The sequence below is a fragment of the Catharus ustulatus genome, chromosome 11 (genome assembly GCF_009819885.2).
Source record: "Catharus ustulatus isolate bCatUst1 chromosome 11, bCatUst1.pri.v2, whole genome shotgun sequence".
NCBI classification, from domain to species: Eukaryota; Metazoa; Chordata; class Aves; order Passeriformes; family Turdidae; genus Catharus; species Catharus ustulatus.
Window position 1 is genome coordinate 11,383,191 of NC_046231.1, and position 23,820 is coordinate 11,407,010.

The window sequence follows — 23,820 nt, forward strand, 5'->3', positions numbered from 1 at the left end:
TAAGAATTCTCTGCTCTGCAGTGCTACAATTGTAAATAGTCAAGATACAGAATATTAAATAGAAGTGAAGGCACACTAACCCACTGTCATTACTGAAAACAAACGTGCAATGTACCAGCCTCATGGAAACAAACACTTTGGGTGGATGTTATTTTTTCTAGTAGATAGTAGAAAAACAAAAATGCAGTTTGCAGGTGAAGAAAACTAGTCATGTGATCAGCTGATGGAAAGGGAGACACAGAGGAACAGAGAAAGTGTGTGTAAAATATATAGAAGAATATTTTACCTTTATTTTGAACCTTGCTGTTTTAAAATGACTTAATATTTGTAATTATCCCTCAGCCTGTATAGATCTCTATAGATATGCATGTATCCCTCCCATGCATGCATCTGAACAAGCTGAACCACAGCTTGATGCTGCTCCTCAAGGTGAGGTGAGAAAGAGGTGGGTGCAAGGTGCCAGGGGCAGAGCTGTGGGCAGCTCCAGGTGCCCCAGCCTGAGCAGCTCATGAGATGGCCCAGACAGGGCTGTGGGACAGTGGGGAATTGCCCAGAGCTCCCCTGTGTGCTGGGCAGAGCATTGCCCTGGTAAGTGAGCTATGTCCTGTGTCTAAGGATGATGGCAAGCCTGAGGATGAAGAGAAGAAGGGGCAGGGAAGAGATGTAACATGTCCAGTCCAGAGATCAAATCTGGGGCAACCTTCAGCCCTTACCTCCTAATTCTACATCCTGTCTTTCCTTGCACCTCGTTACTCACAGGGCTGTCAAATCTGGACTCCAGCCTGCTAGATTAAGGACTGCAAGTTTATTTAAAAGGAAACAAAACAAAAACACACCAGTTTTGCTCATTACTGGCAGCCATCAGGATGGCTCTCTGCAGGACCACACAGGGAGCAGAGGCAGTGGCATGCTGACAATTAGCTGGCCCGTCAGCTGGAGCTTGGAGCACTGCAGGGTTTGGATGCTGCAGAGCATTTTCCAGTGCTAACAAGCAGCTGGGCTGTCTTTGCTGATGCACAGTTTCATAATGTGCCACTCTGCCCCAAACCCTCCTGGAGCCAAGCCTAGTTTCAAGGTTGCTGCCTGCCTGGGGGAGTGCAGCCCCCCAGTTCTGTGGGGACTCCAGAGGAGAGGAGATGGTGCCCAGGGGTGTGTGCTGGTACCTGCTGGTACCTGCTGGGTGTCACCTGCGTCGTGCTGGGGGTGGGCACCCACTGCACAGTGCCTGAGGACCCAGTCAGGGCGTAAGGGAGCCACCTCCGCACAGGGATGCTGCCCTGAGACATCAGGGCAAGGAATCAGCCACCTGGGCTCTGGCTGAGGGGGGATGTGGCTTGGGTGGCCCCTGTCCAAAGGAACTGGGATAGGATTTACTTTCCTTCTGCTTCATTGCAAGGCACAAACAGGCTCTTTTGGAGATGTCTGGCTGCATTTTGCATTCTCTTTTTTTTCTAGATTTGAGTTGATGAGTATTGCCCAGAAGAACAATTATGTTCTGAACAAAAATGAGGAAATTCTTATGCATAAAATTCAGCTGAGCCGTGACCCATAAAGGACCTCACACTGCTGATACTGTGTCAGGCAATCAAGTTACACAATTCAACTGTACGAAAATAACACATGCAGTCAGTTTAACTCACTAAAAATGAGCCAAACCTATGAAGGGACTTAGAACATTTACAGTCACCTTTGAAACCAGAATGTGATGATTGCACTCACATGTGCCCACTCAAATAAACTGCACCCCCACAATAGGAATTCCTCACATGCCAGCTTACCAGGGACTTTAGGAATGCCCCTCAGCCTGGTTGCCTGGAGAAGATGAAAGCACTGAGCAGATTCTAGGTAAATCAAAGGACTATTTGGATGCATTATCTTGTTGAACTGTGACAGTTTTAAAATCAGACTAAGCTGCTGTATCTTATTCTGTGACTAGGTAGACAATGTCATATCACTGATGAGAAGAAAGTCTTTATTTTTGACTATCTCTGCTTATAACTTGAACTGTGGAGAACTCCTAACCTCCACAGGGAGTGAGGTCCTCAAGGTGTACAAACCCTGAGCAGAGATTAGCACACACACACACACACATACACACGGATTCCTGTGTACAAATACATATTAAAATGTGCTGACACACAGCTGAACTGTCTGCAAGGACGCAGTAGACCTAGGCACCTACCTCTGGCTGATACTGAGCACAGAATAACTCTACATGTGCACATAGAGCAGAGTGCAGTCTGTCTCAGGGAATTCTTGTGCCTTTCCCGATGTGGTTCAGCCCCAGCTCTCTGACTGGCTGGGCTGCTGTTACAGCTGCTCAGGCTCTTGCATGCCTTCAGGCTTCCATTCCAAGAGCACTTCTGGTGCCAGAGGGTTTTGGCAACAGTTATAATGTGAATGATTACTTCCATTGAGGAAACCATCGGTGATAACAGTGATGAGAAGGTGTGTGTGGTGTAAACCACAGCTTGCTGAGGGCATTAGAGCATGGGGGTATGCAAGGACAGGCTCTAGGTGCTGCTGGGCAGGAAGCTGGTCTGCAAATGAAATAATGGCATGTTAGGAGGGGAGTGAATATGTTAAACAGAGTTTAACCCCTGAGCAGCCCCGTGAATAAAATGTTTCCAGACTTGGCCTGAGCTAGGTGTTCACTCAGCTAATGAAAACACTACACCTCTCTGTCTAACCAACCTGGTGTGTTCACCAGGCATGGCTGTGAAAGGAAATATATTTTGGCCACTTCTGTTGCCAAGTTGCCTAATACCAATGTGGACATTATAAACCCAAGGAGTATTTAAGTTGCTGTGAACTTAAATTTTATTTTCTTACCCAGCTGCCCAAGCCAGCTTACATGCTGATCAGTATCTGCTGCAGCCTGGGAATAATCTGGCCCCAGCTCCTTGGGCAGGGAAGTAAATCCTTTCTGACATCAATGAACTGAAAAATTCTGAGGTCTGGCAGTGACAAAGGGAATAGTGAATGAAAGCAGTATTTCCTTATATTGATCTACCTTTCCTGCTCATCTACTAATAACGTTGGCTGTTTACCCTCTGTAATAAGCTGTGATAGGTGCTTTCTCTGGCATTAGCTTTCCAGTGCTCCCAGTACACAGGAAACAGGGAGCCCCCAAATAAAGGAGCAGGCTAGAAGCACATAAAATTAGGCATGTTAATATTTCAAAGTTTGCAATTTAACCACTTGTGTGATTGATTGCATATTTAGATCTCGATTTTTACTCCCAAGAATTGCTCCACATGATATTTAGAGCCTTGAACCCAATTTACCAGACAGGGGAACACATGGGAAGGGTGCACTTCTATAGCCATTTTTGGAGATTCCTCTACATGGAGAATTCAGGGAGACACCAGTACCTTTGTCTCAGCTCTGTATTCCTTACCATTTGAAGGGTGTTGGATTTTAATATGCTTTTTATATTTCTGCTTTGATTGGTATTTCTCAGGTTTATACTGTGTGTCATTGAGGAGGGTAAAAAGTGCCCATTTTATCCCAAAAGTAAATGCTGTTTCTTAAGTTACCAGTAGAGATTTGGCACATTTTAAAGATGTGGGACTGCTTCTGAGTAGCACCTACACTCATGATGGTTCCATAGCCTGAAGAAAGCACAGATGACAAAAAGTGGGTACAGCAAAGGTTTATAAGATCAAGACTGTCATGGAAATAATTATTTGGAACAAGAATGTAAGAACTCAGTGCATGTTCACATAACATGGAGTGAAATTGTGGAATTAAATGCCCCTGGATGTTGTGGATATCAAAGCTTTACATGGTCTTAAAAACTGATTATGCAAAGTCATGGATGGGATGGTGAGAGAAAATCTATCAGAGACTATAAAAAATAATCAGGATACCAGCCCTGACTCAGTAAATTGGAGCTGCTGGGTGCAAGAAGCTGGAAAGTTGTGCTATAGAAGCAGAAGCATCTAGACACCCTTTTCTGGTCTACTTTCATAGGTGTCTGCTGCTGGTGGAGAAGGAGCAATACCCTCCCTAGACAGGACAATTGCTCTAGTCCCATATATAGTGTAGCTCAGGTTCAGTTAAAAAAACCCAAAACAAATTAAACCACAGATAAACACAGATACTACCTTATTAACAGCTTGGTGGCTGTTCCCCTGACAAGTGGGATGTGTGTCTGTCCTGAGGAGTGGGAAGCTGATGTTAAACACACCTTGACAGGGAGCTGCTCTGTGCTGTTCAGCAGGGATCCTTTGTGCTCATAAGACAAGTTGGTCTTCCCTGAAGGAGAAACCAGCACAACAAGTTAGAGGACATTTTTTTTTTGGAAGATTCTACATTTCTATTTCCTTCAGTTTGATACAAATTAGAAAAGAAACAGTTGTACATGTAGACTAAAGCTCTAGCACTAGCAGGCTCTGTTCCCTCAGCTCAGCCTGCAGTGTCCTGGCCACGGGCCCCTGTTCAGGTCTGGAGGAGCCAGACAGCTTGATGATATTTTAAATACCCTCAAGAAAAACAATTGGATCCTGCTCCTCAGACCCCACAGGTGACTGAGTTCACTTAAATGAATTGTACCTAAATTATACCAGTTTTTAAGAGTTTTTGCAAACTGGTCACAGATATGCAAATTCTATGAAGTCAGTTAAATCCAAAAGTGAAATACAGAACCCAGCCAGCCAAAAAAGAGAGGTCACTACATAAAACCTACTCTGCCATGATCATATTTTACTTTTTTTTGCATTTTGCTGGTGTAATAGGAGGGTCCTATGTGAAGGTGAGAACGTTGTTTCCTTCCTTTTCATACTTAGAGTAAGACTTTGGTCAATAAATATTAATTAGAAAAAAGTATTTAATCTAGACTACTTTCTTGTGGTGCTGAGGTCTGGACATGAGTTAGAGAAGGCTAGAGATGCTCAAACCTGAGGCACAATGAGAGATTGCAAAGAATGCAGTTGTATGCCAAGACCAGAGCCAGCAAAGACAGACTAAACCAAATGCATTTGAGATAATTTACAAGGATGGGACTACCAAGAAAAATATGCACATGAGTGAAATCAGAGATTTAGGTGAATCTGAAGAAACTGCCTTCAATTTATCACAGTTGCCATTCCAGTAATTCATTGGGCTTTTTCCCCATAGTAGTTTCCCATGTTTATTTTGGCACTTTGGGGAAAATGTCAATGAGAGAACTACTGTTAGTGTGCCCTGCTGTGTGACGTTGAGTTATTCCAGTACCACGGCAGCTATTTTCCAACAGATTAACATTCAGATACTGGGGGAGTTCACTCAGTTCATATAAATCTGTATAGAAATTTTATTAACTTATAACTTCTTTTATTTGGTTGGCCACCTACGAAATGAAAACAGATTGCTTACATTTTTGAAAGATAGAAGATTTTTTTTTTTAAGTGAATAAAAATATAGGCTTTTCTGGAAAGCTTAAAGTGCTAATCTCTGAAACAGTGGTACTGGGGTATTCAGCTCTTTTTTGGAAAAAAAAAAAACCAAAACAAAAAACCAGACAGATAGTGCAAAAACCCACAAGTTAATTGTCTCCTTATTGGATTGTTTTTTTGCCATTTTTGTTTGCATTAAGAGTAATATGTCATCACAAAAAGAAGAAGAAAACAAAAAGGATGGGTGCAAACTTAAGGCACAAGGTTGGTGCTTGGGAGATCTGGTTTCGGTTCCTGGCTCTGTCAAACATTTCCTATGTGACCTTGTAAATGTCACTTTTGAGCATGTAAAACCATCTGGCCTGATCTAGTGAAACATGTATTTAATTTTAAGATGCAAGTAGCTCCACTTACATCTCACACGCTTAAATTTAAAGACATGTTTACATGCTTTGCTGGTTGGGAGCCACGATGCTCAGCCTCTTGCAGGGAGAAGGATTCCCCCTCTCCCTCCAGGAAGAGTTGGGCTCTTTGGCTCCAAGTTCTCCAAGCAAGGCAGTGACTCCCTGTGCATGTGCAGCAGCACAGTGGGGTTTCCATTCTGGGGGCAGAAGCAATGCCTAGAACTACTGTGGATAAAAGCTGTAAATTCAGATGCCTTCATTGTAAATACAAATCTGCATTTAGGCACTGAAACACTGGCCTGGTTTTTCGGAGTTGCTGAGCAACCAACACTCTCATCAGGTTAAGAGCCCACAAATGTTTTGTGGTTCAGAAAATTAGGTCACTTATTTGGAGGCTAAAAATAGTTTTTGAACCCCAATTTCAAAACTTGAAACTTTGCCTTTATGTCTTAAATGTACTGTAAATATCCTGTCCCTTGCCACTGTAGCCTCCAACTTCATACAAAATTCAGATTCAAAGCAAAAATACCCTCATTCAACCATTTCACTGTTTGTTAAATGTAATTAAAAAGAGTAGAATTCCACTGAGACATTTTAAATAATGTATATAATATACATATGTGCGTACACATGTTTTTAATGTACTTAGTATATACAATGTTATTTTATGGCATAGCAGATGTCTCTTAATTCCCTGACACCATGCACTGGAGTAAGATTATGCCAGCCTATTTTATTATGAATAATGTTCTTGCTCCGTCATTAAGTGGGTTATTAAAGACATAAACAAAGTTTTATGCCCTGCTTTTCAACAGCTGTTGGTGGTCTACAAAGTGATAATCCTGCTTTCAGCAAATATTCTTAGGCTTAAAACTAAAATAAATAGATTTCATAGGCAACCAGTTGACTCATGAGTGGGCAGATGGTAACTCTGTGACATCTCCAGTGTCACGGAAGCAGCAATGGCATTATTCTAAGAAAAGCCCTTTGAGCACAGGCTGGGAATGAGATGGATGCTCCATATACATCATTTCTTCCTCCAACCACACAGTAACTCCTACAAACCCGACTGGCATTTATTTCAGTAGCAACAGCAGGGGAGGAAAAATTTAAAAGCAGATGTTTATTTCGAATAAACAAATAAACATGTCACGAACACACACACAAATCCAGTACATGTGACAATAGCTGGTTTTTTCCTTCCTAATGAACTATCTGGCAAAGCCACAGTTGCAAATCCTGTAACCTCAGCTTTGGAGAAAATCATCTGCCTGGGTTGGATAACTTCAAACAAAAGGGTAGAGGGGACAGTAAAGGTTAGGTGTCCGTGTTCCGCACGGGCGCGGTAGCGGTTAATTTAAACGGATGTGACCCCTACATGACAAAGCTCCAAAGGTGTGCGGGGAACAGGGTTTGTTCTTATAAATAGGACTGATGCCAGGTCAGCCAGCCCCCCTTGCTATGGACTTCCTAAAGAAAACAGCTTCAGACAGCTGAGCAGAAGAGTTATGGAGAGTGCTGAGATAGGAAATATCTACAGTTCCTGATATATTATGATTGGCCCAGGGAATGAGGAAGCCGAGAGACGAAGGTAGTCCTAAAGGGTGCTAAACTGTACGGCGCTAATGTACACAACAACATCCTCATACAAGCAGATGTTTTATAAAAAGAAAGGGAGGGGGGATGGAAATTGTATTTAGACCACGTTGCACTCACCCTAGGGAGGAAAACTAAAAAAAAAGAGAGAATGTGGAACCAATTTTCAAGCTTGAGCAACTGAAAGTCTATTAAATGATTCTGTCATCAACATGAGATGAGGAAAAAAAGTAATAATTTATACAACAAATTGGGTAATTGTAGCTGCACGGACAAATGATATTTCTTCCCTGATAACTGAATAAACATTGTTACAGGAGGAAGGTTATAAGGAAATAGCCACTTTAGTGAACTACAAGCACCAGGTCTCCTGCTTCTGTTCATATTTAAAAGACAGGCACTGAAGACTGAGGGACATATATGCTCTTGATCATAAATATTTTTTTTTTTAGGAAACATATTTGACTTGTTAAAAATGGGCTCAGCATCATCAACTGGAAGTAATCTCAGCCTGATTACTGCATCATGCCAAACTCAAGTGAATTTCTTTTCTAAAAGATAGCAATATAAACAGAAGGAATTACAGAACAGTATGGAAACCACACAATTTACTTGTTTATTGACTCTATTGTTTTCTTAATTACGAGCTGCATAGAAAGTAGCAAAGCAAACAGCACAAATTTATAGTAGATACATAGAGAAAATAAATAGTGGGAACAGCATGGAAGCAATAGCAAGTGGAGCTAATGTAGGGTGTCAGACAACAACTTCTGGGTCATCATCATGAATACTGGAATAATGCAGCAGTCAGCCAGGGTCAGTGGAAGAACCAAGACAGCAAACCCAAAAACACTGAAAATCCTGTGTACATTCCCACAGAGCACATGTGGGAATGCACAGATAGAATGGTTAAATTCCTAAGTCTCAGGGCTTTCACATTTTTATTTTCTTTTCTGTCACAGACTTCCTGTGGGATGCTAGGCAAGTCACTTAATGGCTTTTACGCCTTTGTATTGTTCTATTCAAGATTATACTGGATTTTGCCTGCAGAGACCAGGCCCTTAGTGCCAGAAACATTTCTAGAAGGGTCACTGTTGGACTAAAATTTCTTTATGAACTTAACCTAGGAATTTGCAACACGCAATACTGACCGCAAAACTTACTACTCTTCAAATTAGGACAACTCTGTACAGATTTACTTGGCAGGGTTCTTCTAAAGCGCAAGCCCAACTGAGAACTCACCTTCCTTGGGGAAAAAAGAAAAATTCGGTTCCCTGGCCAGGGCATGAATCTCACATGCAGTGATGCACTACTCATGTGTGAGGAGGAGGGTGTAGAACAAGGCTGAGTCAAGGGCTCTGTTGTGTGAGGTGTTAAATCATCGCCGTCAGCAGGACCATGCGTGTGCTCAGACATCAGCACTTGCCAAGGGCTGTGCTGGCAAAGAGCTCTGCTCCCTGTGATCAAGGTTGGCTTTGAGAGACTGAAACGAGAGGAGATAGAATGTGAAAAGCATTTCTGCTAGGATCAATTTCCTGTCTATCTTTTTATGTATGCTTCCATCTACTTGAACACATACATGTGTGTAAACAAAGCCTGTCCCCATCCCCCCCGTGTCTGAAATGAAAAATAATAAAAATATATTTACATAGCTTAAACATTAGGCTATTAAAAAGCTATAGTTGATATAACAGAGAGGAAAAAATTACAAAGAATGATTTGTATAGCAAACACATTTCACAGCTGTTTTGGACAAATGCCCTTGGTAAATATGTTTAAAGTCATGTACAACAAGAATATTTTATCACAAGTAACCATGTTTTAATAAACACTTAGTCTTTTTGTATTTCATTCTTTCTCATCATAATAATAGAAATATAACACCATATATCACTGTAAAACACATTTCCACATAAATGCTGATAAGCACAAAATATTTTTCATCATTTACATTTTAACTGTAATAATATATGGCAGGATTAAAGCTGCATCCATCATGTGTCTAACTAACCTTGCTGTAATGAATTTTTAAATGTAATGGTTTCTGTCACAAAGTAAAATCATACATAATATCTTTTGACACAGTATGCTGGTATATGCAAGGTTTTAAAATGTAAATGCAACTTCATTTTTAATTAGATTTATAAACTCGAATCACTGTTTTCTTTACTATAAACCGAGGGGTAAGGAGAAAGTGTGGGTCCATGTCAAGTTTTTTCAAGTGCCTTTCTCACAGGAAACATGCACATCCAGCGTGTAGAAAGCGAGTCGCACCAGAAACAAAGGATGGTCAGAATCCCAGGGAACTGCAGCTCTTTGGGCAGCTGAAGGGCTGCCCTGGCAGCCGTGTGCCCGGGCTGAGTTTGGGGCTCTGCCTGGCGCAGGGAGAGGGAGATGGGGCTGCCTTGTCCCTTCCCTGGCGCTGCTTGAAATAACAAATAATCCGGCTCACAAGAGGAGAATCATTAAAAATAATTTGCAGGAGCTTTCTGTTCTGCGAGCCCTTTTTTTGATACAATATTTCCTTCAGTGATTATCGCTGTGGACATGTTCCTGCCATATGGATGGGAGCCGGGCGAGGAGGAGGCTCAATACCTGAGTGGTTAATTAAGAGCTGTTGCTGGGCCACAAGAAGCAGGTTTGAAATCCCTCTTCACTCACCGACAATGAGTAGCTTTTTTAGCAGCAGAAGTCACTGGGGACAGCCAGAAGCGCAGGGTAATTATTTGAGATAACACGGAGCTGAAGAGCGGGCGCGTGTGCGGGTGCGTGCGGGGGAGCGCGGTGCGGGGGAGGCACCTCCGACAGCAGGGCAGCAGCGCTCAAAAGTCTCTAATAAAAAGGTCAACATCTCCTATTTTTCTGTACAGTGTCGGCAGTCTGTAATGCCTTTTTGGAATGAATGACAATGGATTTATCTTTTTTTTTTTTTTAATTTTTTTTCCTCTCTTTTTTAAACGAATCTAATTCCGTATTCAAACTTTGCAATGGTGAGTGCAGGTCCTGGAGGCCAATCTGGATGAGCTGTTCTCACTTTATCAGTGCAGATGCTGAAATGACTTTGAATGCGTTGTTGCAAAATAGCAGTAATTTCAACATTAACTTGTGTAACCCTGTGCTCTCAAGAACAAAGAAAAAGCAATGAACTGAAAGCCATGAATGAAATGAGGAAAGTCCATAAGTTCTTAGAAATTTGGGGCTAGATTCTCAGCAGGGTAAATCTGCTTACTGCCACAGGAGCAGGGAACACTATTTTGGCTGTAAAGGAGCTGCAGATCTGTTTTTTTGCCACAACACTGCTTGTGGGCAGGGGGGGTCTAGTTATTATTTATGCCATTTAAAACATAAACCAAGGCTCAAAGGGATAGAGATTTCAGGGATGATCTTGCTGCTGTGTATCCCATTCACTATTTTTCTCAAAAATGTAAAGAATAGTGAGAACTTTCAGAGGCTATGTTTTCATAAATGCTTCATATCCAAAATATTTATGAAGTCAAGTTGCCATTCAATTCCAGCACTGTCCAATATTTTATACAGACTCTAAGACCTGGTGAAAACTGAAGACAAGTTGTGTAGTAATCCATGGCAATACTATATTTTTTCTCAGATCCACAGAAGAGAACATGAGCATCCTTTTCCTCAGTCATCTAATTTCAGTCCATCTACATTGTGGGCTCAAAATACTATTTCCCCCTTTGGTTGGATGCTTGGTTTTTTTTTTTTGTTTTGTTCTGCTTTTTTTTTAACAAGCCTTTCCAGTACATTACTGAGCAAATGACAAAATCTCTGTCATATGCTTTTTTGGCATTTCTAGAAAATCCCACATGTGATCTCTAACTTAGAAGGCTTAAATCTCCATCCAAATATGAGCTCTGTGAAGCTCAAACGAATGCTTAGCTTTGTGCTGTGGGGTAAAAATAAATTCAAGAAAGTAAAAAAGACCCTCAACCTCCTCTCCACACACACCTTTTCATATCTTCTCAAATGCTGAGAAATAATTTGCCTGAACAAGTAGAGGTTTGAATGCACATGACAGGCTCTTCAAGCACCAAAGGTTTTGCAGTTTTGGGTGTGCGCCCAGTCCCCCAAAACTTCCTATGTGTGGTGTGGGGACCATGCCATACCTGTTCTCTTTTTTATAAAGGCAGACCTTGCAAGCCTTTGATGTTTCCAGAGTGCAAACAATACTGCTCCAGCAGCAGCACTTTTGCCAGTATAACTGTCTCAGCTTTGTTTAGAAACTGCCCAATATGTTAATTATCTTCTTTACCTCTGTGGCATTATACTGTCAAACTGTACAACAGTCTTTAGAAAATAAAAGCTAACACCCTAAGCTGCTGTACCCGGCTCCCATAATATCTATTCACTGACAATGCCTGAGCTGTCAGATCAGAAGAAGCTTCATTCGAATAAAGGTGGGCAGATGTGTGATAATGAGACAGAAGCATACAGATGCTAATATAACTGTTCAGCAGAGCAGGCTCGTCTTCGTTAGGCAGACCCAGGTAGCAGCTGCAGACTGTCAGACGCTGGAATGCTGCTTTCTCTTGATTCTCATTTAAGATCAGCTTCGTTCGCTGTCTGTCAGTGAACTTTTCCCTCACAGGAGCCTGGACCCCTAGGTGATCAGTCACATTTCGACATAACTAGATGTCAAAAGAAGTTTAAGTTGTATGACGAACTGTGATGCATTCCCTGTGCTGGCTGGCAGTCTCAGCCCTCCAAGGCGTCTTGTTAATGATCCACCTGGAAACTCTAGAGTATTTCCTGTATTTTGTTTTCTTATTAAAATACTGGCTAAGCCTTTGTCGATATCCATGTCAGCAACTGTAAGCTCAAGACAATATTATCACAAGCATAATTTGATTTAAAAATGGAACAGTGGACCTGTGCTGACCAAGCAGCAGGAGATGCACACGGAGCGAGCAGGATGCTCGCTTTGTGTTGCTGTAATTTATCCTCAACAATTAAAACAAAGGGTTTATGATCTTATTGGGGGCAGAGGCAGGGTGTTACGAGGCTTTACTAACTTTTCTTTTGAGATATGTCTGCAGCCAGGCAGCTCACTCAGCTGATGAACACAACTAGGAATAAGATAATGGCGAGCCTCCATAGATGAGCAAACAATTCAAATACACAGGAGCTTGGAAACACAAATAACCTGAGATTGTCATTTCACATACTGCTGAAACCTTTGAACTGGGAGTCTGAACTTTGTCAGCCTTTCATCTGTTGCTATGAGCTGTTTACCCACTCACACTCCCCGTTTCAGAGGGGAGACAGACTGAGGATATTTTACATAAAATACATATGTGCGCACACAATGCAGCAATCCCTCTCCCACAATATTTGTGTGACAAGACTTAATATTATCTGGCGCTTAATCATGTCAAGCCAGTTTTACTGTCAACCCTGACTCCCTTCTTCACTTACTATCTGAATTGCAACATTTCTATTCTTCCTAAGACAACAAACTTAACATGGTCAGGTACAATTAACAGGTTCCTTACAATCTTAAAATTCTGAATTAAAAGATGACAAGGGAAGAGATTTAAAGATTTATGATGTTCTTTCTCTTCTTGTTTGGGGTTAGAGAATTGCAAGACGTGTATTGGTCTGGCATTTGCATCATAGTTTTCACCAAACAGCAATTATTAAATTTGCAACAGTGATCAAAAATCTAAGGCAACTTGCTACCTGATGGACGTCAAAAGGTGTTCTCAGTAGGAAGATCCATCCACATTCAGTCTGAGGTTTGCAGCAACTCCCCCAAGGCTGTGGAGAGGGATGTTGGGAGGGTCAGGATACCATACTGTGTCTCCCCTGAATTGATACAGGGCTGCTTTCATTTGTTTCCCTTCCTGCACAAACAAATCCAGCTTTTAACAGTGATGAACACCAGATTTGGTAATCTGTTTCTCTCTCTGCTCTCCCCATATCAATATAATTCCTAATTAAACACTTCTTATGGCCAGTTTATACTCACTAATACTTTCTAATATAAAACAAGATGTCTCCCCCTAGATTCTGATATTTAGTAGCCTGAAGCTCATTAGTGCATGTGTTCTCACCCAGGAGTTTTAAATATTTAACTAGCTAGGATTCTTTCAAGAGGTCTTAACCTTATAATTTGTAATAACTTGGGGATCTCATATCTGGAGTGTAAGTTATTAAAAATGTTTCTTCCTTTCACCCTGCATTGATTTCCTACTTCTAGCAATCAAACTAAGAGCTATTAGGCCAAACAACTGCAGCTGCCTATTTATTTCATTGTAGTAAAACATAAGTGATGATAATAGATCCCCTAATAGAGATTGATCTTCCACAAAAGCCAAAACCCAAGCATGAGCAGCCTGGGTAGACAGTGTATTATGCATTATGCACCACCTGGTTAAAATTGTTCAGCTATAGAATAATATAGGAAGGTCCACAAAAAATGAATGCACTGACTGATTTATCTTCACACCGAAGTGTTTTACTTCTGTTGCTTGTAATGGCCTGAGCATGTGATACAAGTAAATTTTGTCTAAAAATTATCTAAGGACCACCTAATGTGCTCTGATGCTACTGAATGTCAAAAATGTCAGCAGCTTCCAGTAATGACTCTCTGACATAAACAGTAAGGGAGAAATATTACAGTTACTGAAGGAGTTACGAGGACAAGCATGCATTTTCATGAGTGGTCTCTTTGAATGGCAGCAAGTACTCAAGCAGGCAGCTTTCCCTGCCAGTTAAGCTGGCCAAAGAAAGCGCTCTTCCCCTGAAAGACAATTAAAATGAGTTAAATGAATTAAAAAGGCCCTGCACAGCTAAAACACGGTCAGAGGTTAGAAACAGTAGTACCTGGATTTATGAAAATCATGCAGCTGCCAAGCCTCAGAAATTGTGTGTAACAAGGGAGTCATTCAAGTAGTTACACAAACAGCTTTGTAAAATTGAAGGCAATATACATAATTCTTAATTTCTAGGAGATGGTTTTGTCAGCAGTTTTGCCATCTTAGGACTTGGGTAATACACCGATTCCTAAAATTTGATTTTTATCAAGTGGCTTTCCTAGGGAGAAAGAGAGCTTAAAAATGTATTAATAAACTAGGAACAGCAGATAAACGAGATGCCCTTCAGATTGTTACATTGTTATGGTAGAGGAGATGTCATCAGCTGGTTACACATGCCCATCATTCCTATTTTTTCAGAATCACCAAATTATAGTAAAGAGAGGGACACAGAATTATGTTGAACCCAAACATGAAAATGTAAAAGCCTTCCCTCCAGCTCCTTTGTGCAAGATATTCACCTGCAATCGGTTACTGAGCTTGGCTGGTTTTGCAGGAGCAAAAGGTCTGCAGTAATTACACTCAGATATTTCAGTATTAATCTTGCACCAGAAATCCCAGGATGCTACAGTACACTTTTTTACCCATTACATACACAAAGTCTATCAGAAAGCATTTGTCTCCCCACTCTTTATTCACTTTCAAAGGGTTAAACAGCCTATTTACAGGGCTGTCAGCAATCTGTATCCCAAATCATGAAAAAGTCTGGCCTAGTTTTGTTCAGCATGGAGACTTGTCTTCTTGGCCTGTTGTTGTTACCATCATGTAATATCCATGACAATCGTGTTGTGCTTTTTAGGGGCTCTGTAGTGCTAAATCTGAGGGGCCATTTTAAGCCAGTAAAGGGCTTTATTTATGTGGATTTGAAAGAGTCTTGTGAAGGGCCTTCCACTCAAAATCCTCTTCAGCAGGTCATCCTGGTTTCAAAAGGATTTAGATGCAGAGGCAGTGATCAGTACTTCTATCACGTTCTAATAGACTGACATGAGCATTTGTGCCTGAAAGACAGGGGGAAAAAAGTGATGCAGATTTGCCCTAAATTGGACTGATGCACAAAGCAGGGAGCGCAATTGACTGACGAGGTAACCCCTCGCACCCTTCTTTTACACTTCTAACCGGTGCCGCACAAAGAGAGAGCCGTGGGAAGCTGCACGGGAGCAAAGCATATCCATTTTCATGGACCATATGGAAATTTTGTTTTGTGTACAGAGAAAGTGTCTGATAACAGTGACCTTAACTGCCATATGTGTATGGTGAATAGTAAACAGAGCAAACCACTCAGCTCTCTGACCCTTAGCATATGGACATCTCTACCAAAGGAGAGTTTTCACAGCACATCCACTTTCACTGTCATCTCACTGGTAACCCAGGGGATTTCACTAGATTTGTTAATGAATTGCTCTATTGACTTATATCTGAGCTTGCCTCATTAGAGTAGAAGAACAAAATTTTTATCTATGTTTTCGTGAAGGGGACCAGAATGCCCCTCCTTTGTTAAGAGGTGGGTAATCTGTTGGGCTGTCATCTGTTTTGAACTAATTTATTGTGTCAGTTTAAGAAGGCTCTTCAGTGTTCATTGATGCTCAAGCTCCACTCCAAGCCTCTTTAAATCAATTTTTTCCTTGTGAGTGGAATGTTTTTTAGGCCCCTGCTTGGTTTACAAATAGCTGAACATGTTGTTACCCTGGTGCTGGCTAGCTTTAGAGTGCCAAATACAAGCAAACTCAGTGAGCCTCCATAGCACCACCTGTCATGAAATGGCTTTCAAAGCGGCTACAAGCCTTGTACAACCTTGTACCATTCACCTTCCCCACCCACCATCACTCAAACAACAGCTCTTCATAAACTCGCCTGTACTGAACCAGGCAAGAGGGGTGCAGGAACTGAAGGTGGGCAGGGATGATAAACATTCATAATTCTAGCACGCTGCCATTAGTGATGGGCCACTGCTTTAGGACTTCCAGCATCTGAAATACTGACTGGCCCCTGATTCTTATGCTGTGATAGCCATCAATTAGCATCCTATTAAATAGTACTCCAATAAAGAACACATTATGCCTAATGGCCAATGTGGAATCAGGAGGAATTAGCAAAATAGGGTTCAATAAAATGCAAACCATAAAGATAAGCTGCTGAAGATTGGATCTGACTTTTTGTCTCTATGTTCCAAGAAATAAAAGACTGCTGCAATAAACTTCTTTCTACCCCTGAATTTACCATCCTAAGTGCACAGCATGCCACAGGATGCTGGCAGGAGTGGGCACTGGGGCTGAGAGTGCTGGAGCGTGCCACTTGGAGACAAAACAAAACCTAAACATTATATGGATACTTCATATCCATGCAAAACGCACGGTTTTGGTGGCCCTTTTTAAGATCTTGGTGAACTGGGGAGGCCCTGTGTGTCCAAAACTGATCTGACGCACAAGGAAGTGATGTGAACTACCCTTAGCTGCTTCTTTCTGCAGTAAAGCAACTCTGTCACAGTTCCCTCTGCTCTCCTGCAGCGTGGAGGGGGAAACAAGTTTTTACTGAATAGGGGCCAAAATCTGCAATCCTCATCTAATCCCACTGAGGTTTCAAGAGCATCTTTGCCTCAATTTCACTACCAGCAGTCACCTTTGAGATCCTGCCACCCAAAGCAGGTGTGTTGGAGCAGAGCAGCCTCTTGTTTCCAGCTTCTGCAGACTATTCATACCTGTACATACTTTACCTTTCAGAAGTAGTTTGCTCATGTTATTTTGAAGTTGTGTATGAGGCTCTGGTTGTGTCAGGCCTGGCTTGGAGCACAGCTCAGTGCTCCAGACAAACAGCACAGAGAGCCCCACTAAAGATCTTCAAAGCATCAAGGCCCTACGTGCAAGCAAGGACACAACTGCAGCTCCTTCCTCTGCAGATGCTGCTCTCCGAGTTGCCATGGAGTCATTGGCTCACTCGGAATCAACTGTCTGCACAAATGACTCATCTTGCTACCAAAAATCTATGTGTAGAGATTGTTATTAAGAATCCAATATTAATCAAGCCATGGTATTGGAGTTGTCATAGTTATTTCCTGCTCTAAGCACAGCAAGTAACGATGTTGTATTATTTCAAATATCACAGTAGAAGAAGTGTGGGTAAATATTAATTTTTTCACAGGAAAAAATTATGTTGCACCTCAATAAATACTCAGGTGTGAAAAGCAATCTGGGAGTATATAGGGAATTGAAAAAAATCAACATTTTCTCAAGGATCAGTCATTTGCTCATTGGCATGGCTGTCAAACATCTGTACTGCTTTCACTGGATAAATCCTGCATTTTGCAATGGTACTGGAGTACCCAAACATTTGGTGTACAGAGTACTGCCGTAGAGCCCTTTATGGCTGCAAAGAGTCATTACATTTTTAAAACGAAAAATGCATGAGCAAAATGCTTGCATTACCTTTCAATGCATATTTTTCAAATCTTGTTTTATATGAGAATTAGTTTGAAGCCATTTGGATTGTTTATGTTTATTTAATCTAAGACTCTTCAGGCTAAATATATCAAAAGAAATTCAAGCAAGTCCCAGTTGCCAGTGCATGAAGAGATGATGCTATCAGTACACACAAATAAATGGCAGCTGCTTCTTATAGTGAAACTGTTGGGCTACAGGTGGATAATTCTAAGCCTGAAACTTTAAGAGATTCAAAAAAACCACGAAATTAACTTTGACTGCATTCCTGTGCTGCTTGCCCCATTCTGGAGTTTACTGCTTTTAAAAAAATTTTAATCAAGTCTGTTCATTTTCTTACTTTTTTTCTTCCTTTAAACCAGACTTTCTCAAAAAACAGGAAACCCCACCAAAAAACCCTTGCCCTCAGGCACCTCAGTTTAATTTTCAGATTGGAGTTCATATTTGATTTTAGATGTAAGTGAAAATAAGTGTATCACATTCTCCCTTCATTTGAACGACAAAGTAATCCTGCAGATTAGATTGGCACCAGAAACAATTCCCTCTCATTTTAGAAGATACTCGAGACTGAAGAAATCAGGATGGGTGCTGACTGTTTAAACTTTAGCACAGGTGTGTGGGAAACCTTACAGCAAAGCTGCCCAGAGCACACTCGACTGGAGGCAATGCTGTTTGCCCCCCTCTCTGAGCACTGTAGTTACAGACTAACACAGGGAAGGGTACTGTTAAAGAAAAAAAAAACAACCAAAAAACCCTAAGATAGAAACACCAGAACATTTGACACCTTGCCAAAAATTTTAAAAGATGCAAAGTAAAGAATTTACTAGGACAGATATGTAACTTTGGAAATTCATTACTTTGGAAATTCATTACAAACAGGTACAACAGAGCTCAAAAAGGCTGGGATAAAGCAAATGTATGTAACATATTTCAATGAGGTAACTATATATTCATTGAAAATTACAAATTTGGTTTCATAAAGTACAAATGTCTGGGACCCATGATAGCTACCACAGAGATTGCTGTAATAATTACATGGAATTATGACTAATTACCAGTATATACAGGGTGTTTCACCTTATCAGATGGTATATTCACACACCCAGGAGTAGATATAACATGCTGTAAGTACAGTAATCAAGATTCTATGCCACAAATTCCTTTTCCTGTTGACTGTTGTGGATCTGAGGAACAGATCTAAAGGGATCCCTTAATTAACCCTAATATTTGATTAGCAGATCAGAAACAATGACAACTACCTAACTGCATTTTGCAAAACTTGTGGAGAAGTTCTGTGCTTTGTTTTTGTTTCACACTGGAATGATAACAAAGCCTGTTAAGTGGTCTTGCAAAAATAACTACCTGGGCTGGGGTGGAGAGTGCCAGGTTTTGAGCAATTTACCATTGCAGGAGAGCAGTGTCTTTCTACAGAGACAGCATTCAACGTGTGCATCAAAGCCTTATTGCTCAGAACTCCATCTAACCCTTTTTTTTTTTTTTTTTAATTAAATGGAAGTAAGGATAAAAAAAACCCTCTATATATCTCCTTCTCCCTTGAAAATGTCTCACTAGCAAAGATATTTAATGAGTAGGAAAAGGAGGAGTGAAATAAAACATTTTTATCAACTTTGCTGCTATAAATAGAAGCAAAGGACCATTGATAAAACAATTGTCATACTTTCACACTGCACCCTAAGTCCTCTAGAGAACATTCAGGATTGTAAGATCACATGTGGAGGTGCAAGCAAGCAGAGGACTTTTCATGTTCTTTGCCTCGTGATGTTATTTCCATAAGAAAAAGCTGGAAGTTGAAACTGTGACAAGTTGCACTGACCCATGGGAATGCAAACATCTATCTCCTGATAACATGTCGAGATAATGCACGTCACCACCGCAGCCAGCATGAGGACACTTGTCTTCACTCATTTTATATCCACTCTATCACATTCCTGGCCACACTTCCGTATCTGGGCTTTCAACACACTCCATACATTCCTGCAGTGAAGTGCACAGCTCACTTGTTCAAACACAACTGGGCAGCACAATTACACTTTCCTTGCCGCAGCTGAACAAAACCCAAAAGCTACTTGAAATGGCTGTTCTGGAAGGTCAGTATTTCACACCCATTACGGGAGCAGCCTTCCTTTTTCTTCTCATAAGGAGTTTCGCTGTAGCCTCGAGCTAGTCTTTCCTCCTACAAGACAGAAACACAGTGTTGCACTCAGTCTGTGAAACCTGGAAACCTCGCAGAGAAAAGCACACATGCAAGACTTCTTGTTTGCCATCCATTATTCTATTGATAGTTTCTCCATTGTCTCAAAACCATAACCTTGTACTGCATCCTATTTGACAAATTAGCTCAGTTTCTAACATCAGAAATAGTAATAAAAGCCTTATTTTTGAATCTTTGACTTTTTAATCTGGATAAAGCCCCACTGCAAAAATGTTCCATTAATGTTTTGAGGATTGCAGGGAAGACGGAAAAAATGCTGAACAAAAAATAAATATTATGAAGAAAAATAATGTTTTGTCTTCTGCCTGTTCCAAGAGTGCAGAATCGGAACAGGGGAAAGAGAAGGGGCAAAACCCAAACTGAAATTATTTAATTTTGCAGAAATATATTTTTTGAACATTTCTCTAACTAGCAAATAAAAACATTGACAGTCATGTGAAGAAGAAAACACTTCCCTCACTGAATTTTCTGTTTCAGAAAACATCTAGGAGGTTCTGACTGCATTTAACTCTTTAAAATCAAAATACAGTTGGGTTAAAGCAAATTTAATGATGAGACCAGGTAATTTATAGTGCTTTCTATTGGTTGTTTTCAGTGCTGAAATTATAGTCATCAAAACTGCATTACCTTTCAGGTGTTTACTAGTGAGCCAAGGAAACTGGTATTACCTGTTGGACTCCAGTGCAGCACCGGGGAGCTTCTCCTGTATCTGATGTTACCTCAAGGGAAGAGTCATTTGTCTCTGTTTCCATCTCAGATGTCTTCTCACCCTTCCCTGGAGATGACACATTGAATTAAACCATTTTTCTGGTGATTAGAATCCAACCTAAAGTCCACTGGATTCAGATGTGACCTGGATTTCTTGGCTGAGGCCACAAACTGCTTTAGGCTCCTGATTTTTTCTGCTCCTCAGGGTCTGCTTACCATGCATTTCCACGGGGGATAGAGATTGAACATTTTTGACAATGATGTCACTAATCTTGCATATTTTTAGTATAAATTTTCTTTGACGAGCCTCCCCCCTCTGCCAGCTTTCTGGTATTTATCACTTGTGTTATGGTTTCTAGGTAGTGGTGTACATAGCACAATGAATTCTTCTGATATTCCTCTTGAGAGGCAAGCAGCAAGATTTGTTACCTACCTGGTGGTAGAATGGATGAACACCATGTGCCACAGGATACACATTTTAACTGGAAAAATTAAGATTTGAATTTACAAGTAATTTTTCAGTTCAACCTTTACCAGATGTGATGTTGTGGCACATGCCAAATTCCTTGAAAAGCAAGGAAAACAACCCCTGAAGTTTAATACCAGTTACAGAAAGGAGTGTCTTCAAAGATCTGAATGTTTGGATTTTTAAAAAAGTACTGCTTATATTTTTTAGGGCACAACTTGTGGGTGCTGTTCAAAAGGCTGTAGGTTTTAATGCCCAATTGAATATAGTGACTAATTTTCACAGCACAAACTACACTATCAATTTTCTGCTGCTATTCTAAATAAAAGGTATTTTCCTTGCACACCAACTATAAAATTTCAGTCACTTAAATTATACACATTGATCTGTCTGTGGTGGAAATTACAAATTAGGCTTTATTTTTCTGGGAAGGTGCTATGCATCTGTTCTAACCTCTTGACAAATTACCACACAATCCAGTGTCTGCTAACAAGGTATTCATAGACTATAAAACTGAAAATATAACCCTTTTAGCCTAAAATGCTTCAGACCTATCAACCCTTAGAAACTAGTTCTGGAAAACAGTTCTGCTATGCAACTCAAAGGTCAGCAAGATGGAGGAAGAGGCCGCAGTGATTTTTGAGGGCAGTAAAAGAAGAGAGACCTTTAAGTAAATAATAACAAATGAAGAACACTAGTTGACCCAATCTGCAGAAAAGGGATGAAGAACGAAGAAGGAAGGCTGTGTTATTTGGGCTGATGGCCGAAAAATTCATTTTTACTTGTACCTGGAAATATTTAGGCAGCTGTTGCACAATTTGAGAACTTTGAGAGTAGGCTGCAAGCAAGCAGACTCTGAAGAGACCACATGAGAAAGAAACTGCTTTGTCATCCAAGTTTCCAGATATTCTTCAGCCCGAGGTACAATGCATTTCAGTAATTCAACTTAAAGGACCCATGAATAATTTTATAATGTCTCCTATGTGAATTCAAAACATTGCAGAACCCATGGGTGACCACTCTTGCTAACATGGCTTTTGGTAAGATTCCTCAGTGTAGGAGGAATGGGAATTTCCTTTCTCTAACTCTCATCAGTTGCTTCTACCAAGGCAGCTTGCTGGAAACCTCTTATTTAAGTCTCAGGCTGAAGCACAGCAAGGGGAAGAGCACCATCTGCGGCACTCCTCCTCCCAAAAGACAAGCTGGACACATACAGTAAGTACACACGTTTCAGAATATGAGACCTCCTGCCCTTGAGGCCATGGTCAGCAGGAGGGGTGACAAAGCAGAAGCCTGTGGTGCATGACAGCAGTCAGGGCAAATTAACCATTGCCCGCTCTATTCACAAAGAGAAAAGAATGGAGCCATTCAAGAGCAAATCCATCTGTCCCTGTGAGGGTTCACAAGAGTGTCAGAGAAACCTCACGGTCAACAGTCTCTAAGTGCTGGCACACAGGAATCCAGCAGAATCAGCATGGAAACTTGATGCTTTATCCACTTTATCAGGAGCTCCACTGCCAGGGTGCCGTTTTCACAGCCTGTGTGCTTCCTGCCTGAGCAGGACTGAAATCCACCTGAAGGATGAAGGTCTGTACAATGCTACCCTTGCCAAAGACCAGTGGGGGAAAACAGAGGCAAGGCAAGAAAGACTGGCCATTTTCATCACAAAGCGAGATTTTCCTGGACATGAAGGAAACAACTGCTTGTTTAGCAGCCAGTTATCATATTTCCATGTAAAATGTACTGACAACACATGCAGGAAACATCATTAGAACATCTTTATTAGGGACCTAACCAATGTCTTTGTCTTTAGATGAACATGTTTGTGTTCACAGACTGTCTGAAGAGGTCTGTGAACCTCTTTAGGTTCTGCCACTTAAATATAAGCTGGCTTAATACATGCTGCATTTGTTATGATCACTGGAGAACTCTCAAAATATGGATCACAGGTAATTGCAAGCCATGATGTCCTCCCATATTTGCAGAATGTGGACAAACTTCTGTGGAGCTTGCACTACTTCATGCATCTCAACAGACACTTAATCACATGCTGGAGACAGTATGTCAACATTGAGCCACTGCTCATCAAACCATAGATTACGAACATGGAGTATGAATGTCTGTACAGTTGCTGGGAATACTAATCTCAGCACCTCCAAGGACTGAGACCATAACTTTTCCCCCTTTTCTTTCCCCCCTTTTCTTTTCCTCCTTTTCTTTTCCCCTTCTCTTTCTTAATTTAGGACAAACCAAGTCTAAAAAGCCTAGGGGAACACAAGTCCTCTGACCTCCTTCTGCCGGAATAATTTCCAAAAGGTCCAGGAGAATTTATGCCATTCCCTGAGTGGAAGACAGCAGTCTCTCCTCATAGCCTTTATGCCTATTCAAACAGCCGTGAGTGAAGTCCAAACCTAAGAAATTCTAGGCACATCAGCTTTGACAGCCTGTGTGAGAGTTCCATCTCATCCATGCAGCCTGGAGGGTTCTGACAGAGAAGCAAACTAAAAACTGAAAGCATGACTCAGAACACTAACAGAGAAATGCAGTTAGTCCTTCCCTGGGTTTATTTGGAACTGTTCTCTTTGTATTTCCAGCAAACTCACTGGCTTAGCAGTAGTAGCTGATCCATTCAGTCAAAATGTTCTTTTTGTGGAGCAGCACAAGAGAGTCCCAAAGATACATAGACCATGTGCCACAGCCAGAGCTCTCCATCCCAACAATAAGAAAAGACAAAATCTCACTGTGAGGACAGGGCTTGTGCAAGGGTCACC

At 41.1% G+C, this 23,820-nt stretch overlaps 1 long non-coding RNA gene across 5 annotated transcripts in view; it reads left to right on the plus strand.

The window, feature by feature from the left end:
• The window catches only part of LOC117001404, a 180,645-nt gene that overhangs the window by 137,685 nt on the left and 19,140 nt on the right, over window positions 1-23,820 (plus strand). Inside the window, exon 7 of one of the 5 annotated variants that reach the window (XR_004419047.1) lies at window positions 20,510-22,264. The exons of the other annotated variants lie outside the window; for them this stretch is intronic. This is a non-coding gene — a long non-coding RNA (uncharacterized LOC117001404). The remainder of the gene's footprint in view (window positions 1-20,509; window positions 22,265-23,820) is intronic. 5 annotated transcript variants of the gene reach the window in all.